Below are 18385 nucleotides of genomic sequence, written 5' to 3' on the forward strand. Positions count from 1 at the left end.
GCAACCTCCAGGCCCCTGGAGCTGTGTGACTGCGACACTACCTGCTGCGCCACCGTGCCGCCCTGGGGCAAAGCCACGTAGTGGTTCAGCAATTTATGAAACGTGGGGATGCTGCAACAACATCAGTCCCCTTGCTTGTGTTTGTTGTTTATCAGCATTTTGAGCATTGGGTACATAGTGCAAACACTCTTACATTTAAAGCTGTTAGGTTTGTTGGTTCAGTGCCATAATTGAGCTACTTTTGCTTTACATTATTTGAATAGAGCTTTAAAGAACCATGTATGTAAATGATGTATGAGTTGAAAGAATCTTTAAATGTTTTATGAACCTCCACATATTTATATTCATATTTCTAATTAAGATCCTGCTGATAAAAGCAAGAAATATATATATTTTTGCTTCTCTTCAGCAAGAATACTTCTGTAGTACAAGGTACGTATTTGAACGAGTGTATCGATTTGGGCTGAGCAAATTGTTTTGTTTTTCTGACATTTGCCTGAACCACAAGAACATATTTTATAGTATGTTTTATTTATTGGAGCTAGATACTCTATTTTTGGGTCAGATATAGATATTGATTTTTAGGGGGCTCCTAGTCTGGCAATCATCAATATAGACCAATAATTCTATAGCTGTAATAGTGGGCTGAGCAGAAATGCTGTGTTGGCAGATTTTACTCCAGCAGACACACTAGCAGCTTGTACAAGTAGGTCGTACATTAAAGTGATAAAACATGAAGGAACGAAAATAAATGGAAAGCCTTTTCTTGATGCATTTTGGCTGCCACCAGAGACTTGTCAGAGCTTGTGGCTGGATTTGACATTTAGTTTGTCTGACGTACTCATCCCTCAGTTCTTGAGAAAAAACGAGAGATGGTGAAATGTAGCAAAAGTGCTGTGGATATCTCTTGATTGGCTGGTCCGGCTCTCTGTGTGTTGATTGGAGCAGCAGACCTAGGTGTGCTGTCAGTGTTGCTCTTGCCTTAGGTGTGCTGGCAGGACCTGAGCTGAAGAACTGTCCATGGTGCTGAAGTGGCAGCTGCTGTGGAAGGTGATCAGTTTCCAGAAATTAAAGAACGAATACTGTTAAAGCTGAGTGAGTGCTGCACAGGTCCTGACAGAAACATTTAAATCAGTGTCATTTTCTTTGACAAGTTTTACGAGAATGATGCTGAGAAATTATTCATTCATTCGTTATCTGTAACTGCTTATCCAGTTCAGGGTCACGGTGGGTCCAGAGCCTACCTGAAAGGCGCTAGTCCTTCACAGGGCAACACACACACACACATTCACTCAAACCTATGGACACTTTTTGAGTCACAGATCCACCTACCAACGTGTGTTTTTGGACTGTGGGAGGCAACCTGAGCACCCGGAGGAAACCCACGCGGACACAGGGAGAACACACCACACTCCTCACAGACAGTCACCCGGAGGAAACCCACGCGGACAGAGGGAGAACACACCACACTCCTCACAGACAGTCACCCGGAGGAAACCCACACAGACACAGGGAGAACACACCACACTCCTCACAGACAGTCACCCAGAGGAAACCCACGCAGACACAGGGAGAACACACCACACTCCTCACAGACAGTCACCCAGAGGAAACCCACGCAGACACAGGGAGAACACACCACACTCCTCACAGACAGTCACCCAGAGGAAACCCACGCATACACAGGGAGAACACCTGAGAAATTATGTAGTAGTTTATTACTTCTTGGATATGCAGCAAATACCAACCCTGATTAGTGGAATGAAAATAACCATTCATAAGTGATCAAAATGTAACATGAATGTGGTTATTATTACTACTAAAAGGGACACATTATGGGGGAAATTTTCAATGTCTAAGTGCATTAGCTCAATAATTTGAAGCTCTGGGGGCCTTACCAACTCAAAAACAATGAAATAAAGCAGCCCAGTCATTTCTGTCCTGCCTGTGTAAGTCTGAACATGTGACTGAAGAAACAAACTGTTAAGACTGTGTGCTGTGTTGCGCTGGGGGCGAATGGGGGTGTGTTGTTTGATCTTATTAATATATCGACCAAGTCATGGCACAAACCATTTAAAAGCCCAGGGAAGTGTGTTAATTTGTAGGAAATGGGTGTGTTATATTCTTCAAAGACTATGGCAATGTATGACTCTTAGGAAAACATTATTTTCCATTTCTTAAAGACATTATAAAGCTGCATATTTGTTGTGATGGTAGCCTCTACACATTCACCTATTTTACTCGTAAAGCTGGTAGATCACTTGCTCTAAATATAGGAGAACGGGGTTTGAGTCCTGCTGAGGGGAGCACACAGCTGTGAAATTAGACACAAGTGCAACCACTATGTTCCTGTAAATGTAATTGCATCTGGTGTGTAATGTAATTTGTTCCATTGTGTCCCAGCCCTATATGTCAACTGTGGAAGCTCAAATCACAATGACGATAAAATACAGCTCTGCTGATTACATTGGTGCAACTTGTACTCCTTCAGAAGCGCTCTTTGTTCATATTAGGGCTTTACGTTACATTAAACCTTTGAAAGTACTCTCATAATGTACCTGTGAACAGCCAGGAGCTGAAATGAGAAGGCATTAGTTAAATCAAGTGTTTCAGTGTGTAGTTAGAGACTGAATGCCTGCAGGGCTTGAATGACTCAGAGATGGATCAGAATAAACCTGCCCTACAGTGTTGACAAAACAGCTTCATTATACTGGACTTTCACATTGTCTGTGCTAATATAGCGACTCGAATAAAAGGGTGTGTGCTGCCTCGTTCCTCCCCTCAATAGTGTTTACCTTTTCTTTAACATTCATGAGACTGGGACTTCATATAAACGCATTGCCTGCCTATATCTATAGCATGGTATATTAGTGCAACCTTATTTATTTATTAAGTTGTATTTTTTTGCAGACAGGCAATACACTCGGCTATGTTCCGGTCAGTGTGTACTCATCATGATGCTTAGGATCAGTTTCATCTCAGTCGGGAACACCTCTCACAGACTCAGGCCTGTCACCCTGCCACTGGCAGAACAATAAATATGATGAATCTACCTCTTTAATTACCCTGCAGTTCCATGCCAGCAGTCATCAGCAGTCAGCAGCAATTAATATCCCTGCAATAACTGTTCCTCTTGGCAAAGTTTAAAAAGGAATGAATGCATCATGGTGTGAGTAGTAGTTAATGGCATTGTTTACCGTCATTGCCGCAGCAGCAGCCGAGGAGCTTGCGAAATTAGGATAAAGTGGAATTCCACTTCAGTTTTCCAAAAACGTGATTCCATTAACGCTAAGCCTTTTGAGTGGAGGCTCTGAGAACTGCACACATTCATCATTCCAAAAGACAGCTTATTTACAAATGAGTGCACCAAACAGATAATTCAAACATCACCCCGCTGAAAGAGTGGAGGCATTGGAGGAGTCAGTAAACGACGGCGTGCCGTGTAAAGATTGCCCCCCGACAGTTCAATCACAGCTGCATGTTATTCACATGTGTTATTTATTAATGTATGTTTTTATAAAGAGGAGGAAGCGGTCGTGAGGGTGTAATGGGTGTGTCAGCACCGCTGAGCGTACAGACATAATAATCAGGTCAAAAACTGTTTCATTAGGGAAGACTCCATCTGACCTTTCTGCGACAAGGGCTGCGGCATTCTAATTTCCCATGAAATAGCACGCATCAATAAGTTTGACATTTACATTGGCGCAAAGCAGAATGTGTGACGCTCGCGGTGAAACCTTGCAGCAGGAGAAGGGAAAAACCCCGGATTACCCAAATAGACTTTAAAAGGGTAGATGCAAACATGAATAACGCATTAATGTCGTCTGAATTTTTGATACAGTTTCAGTGCTTTGCCGTATCCATCATTTATTATCGAACAATGGTGAGTCGTGGTGAGAAACGGTTCTAAAACAAAATGGATGACCATACTAATAAATTTCATGTGAAATTTAGTCAGTTGCTAATTGGAAACCTATCTCCCAATTCATTATCTTGTCTCACAGGCTTTATACCCTTTTTATTTCCTCCCAGTTTGTTGACCACGTCTGCTTTGTCTTGTGGCTGTGCTCTGGGAGGAAAGTCATGGAACAAGGCCGAAGCTTGGAGGAAAAGGCTAAACGCTTGGATGATAAGAGACAGGATATGAAGAGCTCCTTGCTGCTATAGGTCTTCATACTTTTTAGACACAGTGCCTTCGTTCACTTAGACCAGACCAGACTACATCAATCTCTGCACTACGGCTTCACACTGTGGGCCTTCCAAACAAACCAAGCCTAATAATCAATTGTTCCAGTCACAGAGTCTGACAGTCTCATAAAAGAATGCAGTCATTCACCCTCCATCCATCTTTCTCTTTGTCATCCTTCCTTTCAGTGATCTCTGTCTTACTCTCTGTTGTCTGCATACTCTCTCTCTCTCTTTCCCCGATCTCCTGTGTCTTCTGCTCTTCTTCGTCTGCTTGTTATTGTCTCAAGTGCTTTCTAACCACCTCTCACCCCTGTCTCCACAGATCAGCTGAGGAAGGGTGGTCATGGCCTGGAGAGCACAGCAGCTGTTTGAGGTACGGTTTAATGTTCTGTCTCTGAAAATGCTGATTACCGCTGTTCAGTCAGTCTTCACCTGGCAGTGGCAGGTTCAGTGATTGCAGTGTCCACGGTAATTTAATTAACTCCTTAAAATAATTGACAAAGTGTTGTAAACCTGAGATGTAATGTAGCGGTGAATTATGACCTGCACTGATTAAAATGATAAAAGTCATTTTTAAATAGTGTATAAATCAACACACTGCCCTTCAGAGTCGCTCATTTACTGTAAAGATGCACAAAGAGCCTATGATTTGTTTTTGTTTTTGTTTTTTAAGTCATTAGTCTGATTTCACTCTTAAATTACTCAACAACATGTTCTCATTTATTCAGCAAAACACCATTAGTCACCCTTCAGCATTGAGACGATCCGAGAGTACGCAACTAAACAAATAAATCAGACTCCAGCAGCACACTCTCCCGTCTTTACGGTTAGAAACATATGTTAAATGTAAAGGACAAACAAGAAGTTACATACTTCTGAGACTTTGAAGAATCTGCTTGAAAGAGGACCATGTGCTCTATATAGAGCTGTAAGTTATTCCTTCTGAAATAAAGGGTGTTAATTTGTGGTTTGTCCCCTTTTTAATGCAATAACAGCTTCTGTTCTTCTGAGAATACTATAAATATATAGACGCTGTTACATTTTCGGTGAGAATTTAAACACATTCAACCTTGAGAATATTAGTGAGGTCATGGTGGATGATTAGTTTTTCAGACACAAAAGACCTCCCAACTCATCTTTAAGGTAATGCCTAGAGCTTAATCACTCCAGGGAACAGAGTCCCACTGTTCCTCAGGCCTGTGCTGGGGAGGCTTTATGCCCCTTTTACACACACTTTAGAGGTTTAGAGGGCATGCTGACCTTTGGCTTATGTTTAACTGTCTGTCTGTATAGGTTTTATAAACGGTGTGTGTGTGTGTGTGTGTGTGCAGATGATCAGATGGACTCACCACCTAATAGAGGTGTACAGAATTCTAAAGTACTACACTTGATGGCATCTCAGGGTCACCACGTGTCCAAATCTGCAATTAGACATAACCTTACGGCCAACAAAATATTTGTAAAGCTCTCCAGAGGATGCCTCTGCTGTAATCACGCCACAAATGCAAGTGTCTGGTGCATGGATCTGGGTTCTGTGGCCAGATGGGAAATGTATCTGAGCCTCCACGTGAAGTGTGTTGGAGGATTTTGTTTATTGAAGAACAGTGCTTTAGTTCCAGGGCCTCTGCATATGTCTTTAGAGCATATGTACACATACAGGCCAAATACCTGGATGTTTCACATCAGGCTTTCGAACACAAGTGTGGATCAAGGAGAGCTGGAAATTCTGCTTATGTGTTCTCCCACCCCTCATCTGGCATTCTGAAACAAGACAGCTGTTATCTTAGCAAAGAGATGGAACAGAAATACTCAGTGGGAGCTACCATTTTTGTGACTCTTGTTCCTAAGAAAAAGACAGGAATTCAAGGATCAAGGATTCAAGACGCTTTATTGTCATTTCAACTATATGCACAGTACACAGAGTACGCAGTGAGACAAAGCAACGTTCTTCCAGAAACATGGTGCAAGACAAAACACGAGGGCACACAGAAACACAAGTGCAACAGAGTACAATTGCACACAGACAGACAATACAACACAATACAGACAAAGATGTGCTGTGTTAACTGTAGAAGATCTGCATTGCCGTCTTTAAGGTAGCAGCCACAGCACAGTAATACAGTACAGGAGATAATGTGCAGAATACGCAGTGTGCTACAATGCACGGATATCTGTGCATAAAGGCTCCAGGGTCACTGAGTGAGGTAGTTAGGTAAGTGCAAATTTTGCTTATCACATGAAGTGGTTGGTGAATGTGTGTGTTTGTGTGTGTACCTGGAACAGTCTTTCAGTTTCAGGCGCTGGATTTGAGGAGTCTGATGCTTGTGGGAAGAAGCTGTTGCAGAGTCTGGCCCCACGGCGGGAGGGATAACAGTTTGTGTGAGGGGTGGGTGGGGTCGTCCACAATGCTGGTTGCTTGGCAGATGCAGCAGGAAGTGTAAATGTCCGTGATGGATGGGAGAGACACTCAGATGATCCACTCGGCTGTCCTCGCTAAATGCTGGAGGGTCTTTCGGTCAGAGGCAGTGCAATTCCAAAACCAGGGTGTGATGCAGCTGCTGAGGATGCTTTCGATTGGTGCCTCTGTAGAAAATGGTGAGGTTGGGCAGAGGGAGACGGGCTTTTCTCAACTTCCGGAGGAAGTAGCCATGCTGCTGGGCTTGCTTGGCTGTAGAGCTGGTGTTCAGGGTCTAGGTGAGGTTCTCCGCTAAGTGGACACCAAGGAACTTGGTGGTCTTAATGGTGGAGGACCCGTCAATGTAGAGCGCAGAGTGGTTATTTCGTGCTCTCCGTTCAGGTGAAGGTTGTTGACTTTATACCAGACTGTCAGCCACTGCACCTCCTCTCTGTATGCAGATTTGCTGCCTTTGCTGATGAGACCCAGCACGGTTGCATCATCTGCAAACTTTATAATGTGATTCGAACTGCGCTTAGTCATGAGTCAGCAGGGTGAACAGCAGAGGACTCAGAACACTGCCCTAGAGGGAGTTGCTGTGGGAGGTGTTGAGGCCCAGCAGGCTTAGCTTTCTGATGAGGTTCTGTGGGATAATGGTATTGAAAGCTGATCTAAAATCTAAGAACAACATTCTGACGTATGTGTCTTTCTTCTCCAAGTGAGTGAGAGAGAGATGAAGGGTAGTGGTGATGTCATTATCCATGGTGCGGTTGGGACGGTATGCAAATTACAGGGGGTCCAATGATGGGCTTAGCTGACTTTTGTTGTTCCTCATGGCTAGCCACTTGAAGCACTTCATGATGGCGGTGAGTGCAACAGGTTGGTAACCATTGATGCAGGACACTGTAGACGTCTTTGGCACAGGGACAATGCTGGTGATCTTGAGGCACGCTGGGACAGTGGAGCTGCTCAGGGAGATGTTGAAAATGTCAGTGAGAACATCCATCAGTTGGTCTGCACATTCCTTGAGTACTCTGCCAGGAATGATGTCTGGTCCAGCAGCTTTCCATGGGTAGACTCTGCACATGAGTTTTCCTTATGTCCACTGAAGTCAGAAGCAATACCTGCTCGTCTGGTTCGGGCATAGTCTTCCTCGCCATCATGCCATTATGTGCCTCAAATCATGCATAGAAATTGTTCAGGGCATCAGGGAGGGAGGCATCACTGGGGTTGTCCTGTACTTGGTGACTGCCTAGATGCCCTGCCACATGAGTTGCTTGTCACCTGTGACCTTGAAGTGACTGTGGATTCTCTGAGCGTGTGCACGCTTAGACTCTGATGGCTTGTGACAATTTGGCTCTTGCTTTTCTCAGGGCCACCTTGTCATCTGCACTCAGTAGCGCACACACATCAGCACCTTCTGATTTGGGCGTGAGATGATGGTCTTGAAGACAGTAACATCATCAGTGCATTTGCTGATGTAGGCAGTCACTGATGCCGTGTACTCCTCCAGGTTAACAGTGTCACGGTCAGTTGCAGCCTCCCTGAACATGTCCCATGCAGTGCGCTCAAAACAGTCGTGAAGGTTAGAGAGGGCTCCTGCCGCCCAGGTGTTCACTGACTTGAGATTTACATGGTTGAAATCTGCGGTGATAATAGTCCGGGTCTGTCCAAGTGTTTGTTCTGCAGCTCGTTGGTGGCGCCATACAGCATTAGCACTAGCGCTGGGTGGAATGTACACGGAGGCTATCAGCACAGTGGAGAGTTCATGTACTGAATAAAAAGGCCTACATTTGACGATCATAAACTCCACCAGTGGAGAACAGTTCTTAGAGACTATCACAGCGTTGTTACTCCATTCCGTGTTGAGGTAAACACACATGCCTCTACTGCAAGTCTTCCCAGACAGTGCTGTGATCCTGTCCGCTCTGAGTGCGGTTAGCCCCTGTAGCTGAATGGCGCTGTCTGGAATATTGTCACTAAGCCACGATTCCGCAAAGACAAATACTCGTTGTCTTTAAGGAAAGAGAATACAGTCATTTTTCAGATGTTTGAATAAGTGTATAACACCACCTCTTGAACTGTTATCAGTCACTTGTCAAAACAGAAATATATTTATTTAAAGATCATTTCCATCCTCTCTAGTCTTTTCCCTCCAAAAACTAACACCTTTAATGAAGACTTACCCACACTTGGCACCACTACGATGTACAACAGATTATGTAACTGTACATTTTTTTCTCATACATTTTTTAACCTAATGAAACAAGATTGAAATAATCTGTTCTCAGTTAAATTATTTGTAAACATTATGCAAAAAAAAAAATATATATATATATATATATATATATATATATATATATATATATTCATTTTTTCATTCATTCATTATCTGTAACCCTTATCCAATTCAGGGTCGCGGTGGGTCCAGAGCCTACATGGAATCATTGGGCGCAAGGCGGGAATACACCCTGGAGGGGGCGCCAGTCCTTCACAGGGCAACACAGACACCCACACACACATTCACTCACACACTCACACCTACGGACACTTTTGAGTCGCCAATCCACCTACCAACGTGTGTTTTTGGACTGTGGGAGGAAACCGGAGCACCCGGAGAAAACCCATGCGGACACAGGGAGAACACGCCAACTCCTCACAGATATATGTACATATATAGCATGCAAATATACCAATCTTCCTGACTGAATAGTTATATTTCTCTCATATTCACAGTCTAATTTTTCAACAACAGGCATTACTCATGACATTGGTTGGTCATTTTTGCCAAGGCTGTCAGGAGGTCTGGAATGCTTTGTACAAGTTCTTTACACATTGCTGCTTTTTAGTGTTATTACCTACTGTACAAAACCACAGAACCAATTCAGCACCAGCCTTTTTATGCAGAGACAAGGTTTGTTTGAAGGTTGACCTTCAGACATTATTTCTTATTGTCCTTTCTCTCCTGCATTTGCACTTTGTGCCACTCAGTCTATTTCAAAGGCCTTTAACTGCTCTTATCTCTTAATTTCTAGTCATTACCACAGGGCAGTGGTCATTTTTCCTTTAGAAAAGCAGGCTTTGACTAAACCAGGGTGCACATTTAACATAAAGCAGGCAGATTGGCTCACACTAATTGTATCAAAAACTTTAATTTCATTATTAGCTGACCAAAAACTTTCAAAGGTTTATTGAAAGCACACATCCTTTGCTCTTTCAATTATCAAATGAAAGCATAGGAAAAGCTTTTAATACATGTTTTGGAATGACATAAATGATTAATTAGTGATACGAAACACTCCGGTAATGGTGCCATGTAGGTTAACTCTGTGACTTCAGCTGTGAGTACGCTGTGGTGGTGGTGTGGTTCCCAGCTGGCTCACAGGAACAATTAGCATTCATTAAAACACCAGGAGTGCTTTAGGAGTCTCTTCTGGGCTGAGATCTCATTTCACTCTCTTTAAAATCTCTTTGTCTAAAAATAGAATGGTGCAAATTGCATTGGCTCTGGTCTGTCAGCTGAGGGGCTTCTAACCACTGTGCTTAATAGTTTTGCTCATTAATATTATTTGGGTTTATTTTATATGCTGAGGAGTGTAAGGGGAATGGTGCTGGCAGAGCTGAGTGCCTGCTGCTGTTCCTTAAATGTTTTTTTAATGCATTCTCATCACCAGCTGGACTGAATGCCTTTTTTTCACCATATACATCTATGGATTTAATGATGTTTTATAGCAGGGGTCCCAAATAGGTCGGTTGTGGTCCGGGTCTGTACCCAGACGCTGTCCTATCCGGACCTGGACCTGTAACTGATAAACTGTTTCCTGGACTCAGACTAATCTCATGTTTTTCTGCATACCACTCATGAGGCTATTTGGCCAATTAGATCTGTGCATTATGATGAGCGCTGTGACTCAAATGAGTTACACACACAGGGCAGGGCTCCAGATGCCGCTGTCCTGGGGCCAGTAAAATACCACAAGGGACGTGATAAAAGCTCTTTTGGGACAAATTCTCATAAAGTTGAACATGGATTCTGTTTACGGATAAATTGCCATCCTTGGTTATAAAGAACCAATCAGCTTGCTGTTAACGGACAACGTCCCACCCTCCAGCAATAACAGCCAATCAGATTGCTGGTTATGGAAAAGCAGTAAAGTCAGCTGCAACTACAATACATCATGAGTCATGAGGGACTTTATTTACATATACTTTGTTTTTTTGTAAATTTGACCTGGCCTGGAGGTTGTGGGTTCGATTCCCGCTCCGGGTGACTGTCTGTGCGGAGTTGGCGTGTTCTCCCGGTGTCTGCGTGGGTTTCCTCCGGGTGACTGTCTGTGAGGAGTTGGTGTGTTCTCCCTGTGTCTGCGTGGGTTTCCTCCGGGTGACTGTCTGTGCGGTGTTGGTGTGTTCTCCCCGTGTGTGCGTGGGTTTCCTCCGGGTGCTCCGGTTTCCTCCCACAGTCCAAAAACACACGTTGCAGGTGGATTCCAAAGTGTCCGTAGGTGTGAGTGTGTGAGTGAATGTGTGTGTGTGTGTCTGTGTTGCCCTGTGAACGACTGGCGCCGCCTCCAGGGTGTATTCCCGCCTTGTGCCCATTGATTCCAGGTTCTCTGAACTGGATAAGCGCTTGCAGCTAATGAATGAATGTTAACTACATGAAATGATGCTATAAATATAAAGCTAATCTACAGAATGTGGCACTGATCACAATGCATGTTATACAATATATTCCGGACCTTGGCTGGAGAAAATTTCCTGTAACTGGATGTTAATGAATTTGAATGAGTTACCCATGTTTTATAGGTTATAGCAGTGGCATGGTTGTTCATTGTGGCTGTTGGCACTCTTTTCTGAAAAGAGCATTCTCCAGCATTAAGCTTGTGCACTGACCTGTCTAGTCAGTCATATTTCTCCTGTGTCACTGCAGAATTTTTTTTTTGCTGTGGACTGTAATTTCTGATGGCATTGAATTGTGTGTGTGTGTGTGTGTGTGTGGGTTCTGAAACTTCACTCTCATGCTCTGCAAATTGGTGCAACCCCAAACAATGGATCTTTTAGAGAAACATTACATTACAGTGCGCATAGCCTTTAAAAAAAATTAAAAATCACATATTTACTAGCACTTTTGTATAAACATTCACCAATATACGCAGTGAGCTTTGAGTTATAGTTAAATGGTAAATTATAGGATCAGAGATGTTTAACATTCCTTCTAGATAAGCTTTTGAGTGCTCCTGACAGCCTGAATACACAATATTTTATAGGCTCATAAGTTTTCATTGTCCTCATAAACACCTACAACTCCCCTATTCAAGGAAGTGGTTTAATGTAGTTCACAATAGTGGCAACCCTGCTGTGCTCCAGAGCATATGTGTGTGTGTGTCTGTGTTTGTGTATGTGCGCCCCATAATCATAGCAATCATTATGTTCTTCATTTCCTTCTGTTTATTCTCAGTAGCTCTGCTAAGAGGAAGTAGGATTGATTTTGGCATATGACAACAGCAATTTGCAGTTTTTCATGCTCATGTTAATTCAATGCTTTTGCAAGGTACAGTGCTTTAGTCCATCCGTGTAAAAAATGCGTAGTCAATACTCTGTAGCTCTTTCCTCATTTTGCAATTGATTTGATCTGTTTGGTTTAATGGAATTTCAGAGGTGGGTGATATGACAAAAGTGCGATTTTAAAGCATACGTATGGCGGCATTTTGCCCTCTGCCTGGCACTTCTGCCCTTAGGGTCTAGACGCACCCTCTTAGTCAGCATGTGTAATAATTGCAGTTTTTCCAGCCTCCCCCGTAGTTTAAGACTGATAAGGCCCACTGTAGCCCCACCTTGGTAATAGAGGCAGAGAGTGAGTTTAGATTTCATGAGTTTCATCACTTCAGAGGTGTCCCCTCTGGTGCAGTACCATCCGCTTGTGGAGATTTCACATCAGTAACTCTGATCTGAGCAGCCAGCCACACAGCACCACAGCTCTGAGAACCCACTTAACAAAGCATTAGTACAATCCCAACCATACCTACATGTCTCCCATGCATGCTTTAGTGATTGTTATTTATATGAAAAATTATAGCGCTCTGGTTGATATTAATAGATTACACAGTGGATAACATTTACAGTCCTAAATGCTGAAGAGTGGGATTCCAGTGGGGTTCCAATGCCTGTTTGCACAGTAGTGCTGCTATTTTTGCTTGCCTTGAGGATATCTCCCAAGGCATCCAAACATTACATTTGCTTTCCTCTGGTCGTTATGGATGTGTTTGCAATTTGATGTTTGCTGTAAAATAGATTTAATTGAATCTATATTCAGTTTGCCCTTTTTGTCTTTGAGCCCAAGAATCTCAGAATATCAGCGCAACGCCTGTATAGCAATTTCGACAATAACTGATACGTTGGAGTTAACCCACTGCAGCAGCAGGACCACATTTCAAAAGGCTAACAGAATCAGAGCACAAAGAAATTTATTTCACACACTGCCATGCACTAATTAAACATTGAACAGGGCTAATTAAGTTCTCCTTTTAATGAAACCTACAGACGGTCAAGTTAACTACAGATGTTTTAATTACGTCACCACAAGAAAAGCGTGCGGTGCCCTCATTTATCACAATATATTGCTCACCCTTCGATTGATTCAACCAGGACTGACCTTAAAACTCATCTCAAACTCACCTGACACTGGCATTAGAGTATTTTAAGTACTTCTACTCAGCATTGCCCAAACCCAGTGTGGCCTGTGGTATTTGTACCGTATTGACTGTTAAAAGGAGACTGTATAATTGTTTAGTGAGGGAGGAGGCTCTCAGCCAGGCGTTGCCTCAGTAGTATATTTAACTTAAAGCTGACCTGTATGTGAGTGTGAGTGTTATTGACTGCAACAGCAGTGTGTGAGATGCCGCTGGCCAGCGAGCGATTTCTGTGCAGCTCCCCCGCTGCTGCGGCTGCTCTCCCATCACTCTCGCCTCCTACAAGATTAATGGCCTTTTTACCACCCCTCTCTCCTTACTTTTAATCTATCCATCAATAACCCTGATCAATTGGATGGGAATTATAGAGGGTAATTAAAGAAATTCACATTAACGAAATCCTTCGAGAAAAGATAGAGCAAATGTCCCCTTAAGCTGGCCGTAGTGGCATTTGTGAGAGGAGTCATTTTTAGCAAGATGGCACCCATGTTTATTAAGCACGGTCCTCGGGTGAGCTCAGGTCTTTCACCATGTATTTTTTAGGCACTGTTCACACATTCAAAAACAATACTGATCCAGGGTAAGCATTGTGATGGAAAGATTTGCTAACTCAGGTGGTAGCACCACATTGGTTCACTCAATAATTTCATTCTGCAAGAACATTCTGTAGAATGAGTAGGTACTGGTACCAAAAAAGCTTAATTTTTGCTTTGAAAAGTTTCACAAGAACACTCAGCAATTTGTGGATTTGTCAAGGGCACTGTGTTCTGTCTGGCTGCTATGTGCACAGACTGACTCATGTTGTATTGACACATGCTTTCCGGTTCTAAGAGCTTGCCTACTGCCGTCAGAGTCTTTAGGAACCTGATTTGCTTTTGAGTCCAAAAGATTTTTTGAGTGACCTGAAAAAAAAAAAGATTTTGCAGAGTCATTGACCTTGAAGTGAGATTACATTTTGTGAGCTCTCAGAAGTACATCCCACAGCCTTCTGTATCCAGCGGCTGAACGGATGATGAATAATGCACCACAGGCACAGTCTCCCAGGCTCTGGCTCTCCTGAGAATGTGGACTTCTGGCTCTTCTCAGTCCCCATCTCCCAACGCTCTGCTCAGTGCACAGCAGCTATTAAGTGTCACCCCATGAGCGAAGCTAATCATCAGAAACAACTTTTACTTCTCACCAGTGAAATAGCATATGAAAAAACACCAGCTCCACTGTAAGATGTTTTATTGTTACATTACCATTCAGAGTTTAAGAATCAGCCATCTTATATTTGGAATCCGTATGTTCCATAATACAACAACACTGCTGAAGATGCATGTACAGAGTGATTTCTATTATTATGTAAGGTTTTAACTCATTTATAATTTATATGATGAAATGTGAGTGTTAAAAATACTTCTCTCAGATGATTCAGTAATGACTGAGAAACAAGCTTGAGAATGAATCAAGCTTTGTTTATTTTGTTGTTCCCCAAGGGCTTTAAAAGTCCAGCTCCAGTCATTGCCCTAGAAACAAAACTGATATTGATAACTGATAACTGATATTTTTATTTAATTAGTGAATCAAACCACAGTGGTTATTAATGTAGTGTACAATGATTACAGTATTTTCACAATAGAAGTGCATTTAATTTTATTAATTTTATTAATAAAATAAATGTATTAATTATATTCAGTCACACAGCTCCAGGGGCCTGGAGCTTTTGGGTTCAATTCCCGCTCCGGGTGACTGTCTGTGAGGAGTGTGGTGTGTTCTCTCTGTGTCTGCGTGGGTTTCCTCCAGGTGACTGTCTGTGAGGAGTGGGGTGTGTTCTCCCTGTGTCTGCGTGGGTTTCCTCCGGGTGACTGTCTTTGAGGAGTGTGGTGTGTTCTCCCTGTGTCTGCGTGGGTTTCCTCCGGGTGACTGTCTGTGAGGAGTGTGGTGTGTTCTCCCCGTGTCTGCGGGGGTTTCCTCCGGGTGACTGTCTGTGAGGAGTGTGGTGTGTTCTCCCTGTGTCTGCGTGGGTTTCCTCCGGGTGCTCCGGTTTCCTCCCACAGTCCAAAAACACACATTGGTAGGTGGATTGGTGACTCAAAAGTGTCTGTAGGTGTGAGTGTGTGAGTGAATGTGTGTGTGTGTGTCTGTGTTGCCCTGTGAAGTACTGGCGCCCCCTCCAGGGTGTATTCCTGCCTTGCGCCCAATGATTCCAGGTAGGCTCTGGACCCACCGCGACCCTGAACTGGATAAGCGGTTACAGATAACGAATGAATGAATGAATTTTAGCTTATGTAGTTTCAAGCCATCCATTACAGTGTCAGTTAGTCATATCAGTTTATTTTTATTGGCAACGCAGGTTTGCGTAAGCCTGTTGTTAATGTGTGTAAACAGTGTTTACAATGTGTTGTGCTGCATTTGAAGTTACACTTTCAGACTCATTGGGCCACAGCGTTTATAGCTGACTAAAAGCCACAGGGAAGCATTGTTTAAGCTTAAGATTACAGAGATGTCAGACTGAGTGGCAAAGCACAAAATAATCAGCAGTTCATCAGTCCCCAGGCTTCAAGACTAACAGCACCATATATATTTATTTAGACAGACCAATAGGAAGTGGAGGCAGGTCAGTTGATTTAAAGTGTTCTTTACATTGACATTACAGTAAATTTTTAAAGAAATCTCTGCTGTCTCTCATAACTTACAAAGTGTGTGTGTCTGTCCATCTCTTCGTCTTAATCACTCTAAGACGGCCATGTTGTTTTCCAGTGACATCCTAGAGCTCAGTGTGGGGTCAGTGCTTTTTAAAATGTCATTGTCTGTCAGGAAACAGTAAATTGCCGGGTAAGATGTATGGTACGGCGACTGAGGAGAAGGCAATGTTAGTATGGAATGACTTCCAGTAATGCTCAATCCCTCAGCAGTGCTTTTAAAGCTATCAAGGGCAATTTAAAAAGAAACTCTCTGTTGTTTTCACTTCTGTCTCAGGCTACATGAAATGTTCTACTTTCAAAGGTTCAGCTAGGACCCCAGTGGCGTCGGTGTATTAAAATGTGAAGCAGAAAAACCAGCTTTAGATGAGAAACATCATATCCAAATCACTCATTACAACTCTGTACTACCTTTAGGGGAAATTGACTCTGATAGCTTTAGGGCAAATGATCACGGGTTCATTTTGTTCTTGTGTAAGTGGCGCTCTGTTCTCATACACCGCTGCCTGATGAGTTTTTCAAGGAGAGCTTGTCACTTTGACATGAGCGTTTGTAACGAATTCAGGTGTGTTCTGGTTCCTGCTTGTTTGACAAATTGAAGTTGCTGTGATAGTGCATTGAAAAAGGTCACCGATATTGTGACGTTCAGACTCTCACACTGCCTGCTGTGTACTCGAATCCTGTAGCTGAGGAAAAGGAGCTCTGTGGAGGTTCATAAAGGCACTTAGAGAAATTTATGAATATTGCGTTTGTGTTCAAATTCTCTGTGGCCTTCATTTTTTTTCGCAGGTCATCGAAAGCAGGAACAGAAACTGTGCTCTTTACCTCAGACGGTGTAGAGTATTGACCACTGTTTAGAAACCTGCCTCAGAAATAAAGATCAAATCAATTTTTACTCTTTGAACTGTAGGTTTTTCTCTTGATAAGGAAGATGAATGAGTTTTAAAGGTATCAGTGCAGGAGCAGAAACCTATATTTGAAGATGAGCTCTGGAAGGAAGACTGTTAGTTTCTGGAATGGAATGAAAAAGTATTCCCATCTGGATGTTCCCTTCTTGCTCTTTGCCTCTTCTCGCTCTCTCCTTTACTTTGCATTCACACATGTCTTCCCACTAGTGTTACAGTTTGCTGATCACAGTTTGGACTTCGCCATACGGCACCCTGCTGTCACACACTCAAACACACAAAGCCATTATTCACTATGCATCTGTGAACAAACTGATCCTCACTCGCAAATGTTACTCTGCCATCGTCGTGTCCACTGCTTGAGTGCATGTGGGCATACTCCAGTCTGTTTGTGAGTATAGAGTGCCATGCAAAACAGACCACACTCCATTTATTCAGTTTCCAGTCATATAGCCCATCTAGTACATACTATTAATTTTTTCATGAGCTATGTCTGATGAGATTAGACATAAGATGATTCCTTTGAATAAAATAACAGCATTTTCCAGATCTTTCAAAATATTAGATAAAAAAAGAAGACCTAGTAGATGAACGTAACTGTCATCGTCAGATAAAAACTACTTCTTGCAGTTGTAAAAAATATAATATACAACCATTTTTGCAGGAATATCTTTGTAGATTATTTTGATAAAAAAATTAAGCAAGTTTCTTAAACAAACTGAAAGCTGTAATAAAGAAAAATGTGGACTTGCACAATACTGAAGCATTTGTTATTGCATTTAATTGTTGATTTATTTTATTATTAAATGGCTCAGGTTGAAAAATGAACAACATGTATTTAGTGGCTGATTTAACTGGTAATTACATGCTTGAAATTTGCACAGTGAATATATGAAGGTAGAGAGGGAAGAAGACACATCATTGTCACTCGTCCCATGGCCTAGCCCAATTCTTTTGCCCCTAATGCTGAGACTCATCCCGGCACCTCCAGGCCTTTGCGCAGTTGGTTCAGCCATCTGCTCATAAAGTCAGGCATTATTAGTCAAGAGCAACAAGAAAACATGATCAATACAGTGCATGCCATCATACACTTGGAGCTTAAACAGGGCACTATTCACTGTTTACCAAATCTCTCTCTGGATGTGCTCAAGCTGTTAAGAGTGTGTGTGTCTCTCTCTATTTCTGTGTGTGTGTGTACTCTGCACTGCCAAAGAGCCTGCTCTTAATGAATTTGTTTGGGATGGCTGTGCCCTACACTGTTAAAAATAAAAGTTCCAAATTTGGGTTCCTTGGAGTCATGCCATAGAAGAATCACTTTGTTTCCCTAAAAAGCCTTTCTGTGTATGGTGCTGACAAGTTAATTTTTTTTCTTTTCTTTTTTGAGTAGTGTGAGTGGGAAGAACTTTTTATGAGTATCCATGTTCTGATTCTATGGGAATTTTAAACAGGATTCAAACTGGCAGCCTACCAACAATAGGGCAAAACCTTAAGGCATTTTTCCACTTGGCAGCGTGTTATGGCTTTAAC

General features: G+C 42.6%; 1 protein-coding gene across 5 annotated transcripts in view; it reads left to right on the forward strand.

Annotated features, from left to right (window-relative positions):
- b3galt1b (UDP-Gal:betaGlcNAc beta 1,3-galactosyltransferase, polypeptide 1b) overlaps positions 1 to 18385 on the forward strand; it is a 111378-nt gene that overhangs the window by 53729 nt on the left and 39264 nt on the right. For all 5 annotated transcript variants that reach the window (XM_066686734.1, XM_066686732.1, XM_066686730.1 and 2 more), the window contains one exon: positions 4511 to 4561. The gene's annotated coding sequence lies outside the window, so the exon portion shown is untranslated. The remainder of the gene's footprint in view (positions 1 to 4510; positions 4562 to 18385) is intronic.

The sequence above is a fragment of the Hoplias malabaricus genome, chromosome 12 (genome assembly GCF_029633855.1).
Source record: "Hoplias malabaricus isolate fHopMal1 chromosome 12, fHopMal1.hap1, whole genome shotgun sequence".
Classification (NCBI taxonomy): domain Eukaryota; kingdom Metazoa; phylum Chordata; class Actinopteri; order Characiformes; family Erythrinidae; genus Hoplias; species Hoplias malabaricus.